We start from the raw sequence: 487 nt of genomic DNA on the forward strand, positions 1-487 counted from the left end.
AATCGTCTCCCTATTTGCCTAAAAGTAATTCCCATTTATTTGTCATCGAGTCCCTGTATGATATCCATGCAAATCCAGTAGAAATTGCCAAACACTATTTCCCTCCTGGATTTCATTATATGCCCCAAAGTCCGTATAAGTCCCTCAAGTATTATAGAGATATATTACTTGAGACACAATCAGTTGAAATCAAACCGATAAAGGATCGGGATCATCCTGAAACCATTCTTTATCATTCTTTGTATATTCATAAAATTGTAAGTTAAGAATCTTTCAGTAGTCACCCTTATGAGTTGAAAGTCCTTAAGTCAAAATTACAATATAATTATTCTGATTATATTGAAGCCTGGTATACTATTTTCCTTCATCAATCTGAAGATTTTAGTCATTCTTGGTTTATTAATTTTGATAATAAATCAAAAGCCCTTTCCCCTACTGGTTTCTTCACTGGTGGGAAAAATATGGCCCAGTTGACGAAATCCTACCA

This window comes from Prunus persica, chromosome G3, assembly GCF_000346465.2.
Source record: "Prunus persica cultivar Lovell chromosome G3, Prunus_persica_NCBIv2, whole genome shotgun sequence".
Taxonomy (NCBI): domain Eukaryota; kingdom Viridiplantae; phylum Streptophyta; class Magnoliopsida; order Rosales; family Rosaceae; genus Prunus; species Prunus persica.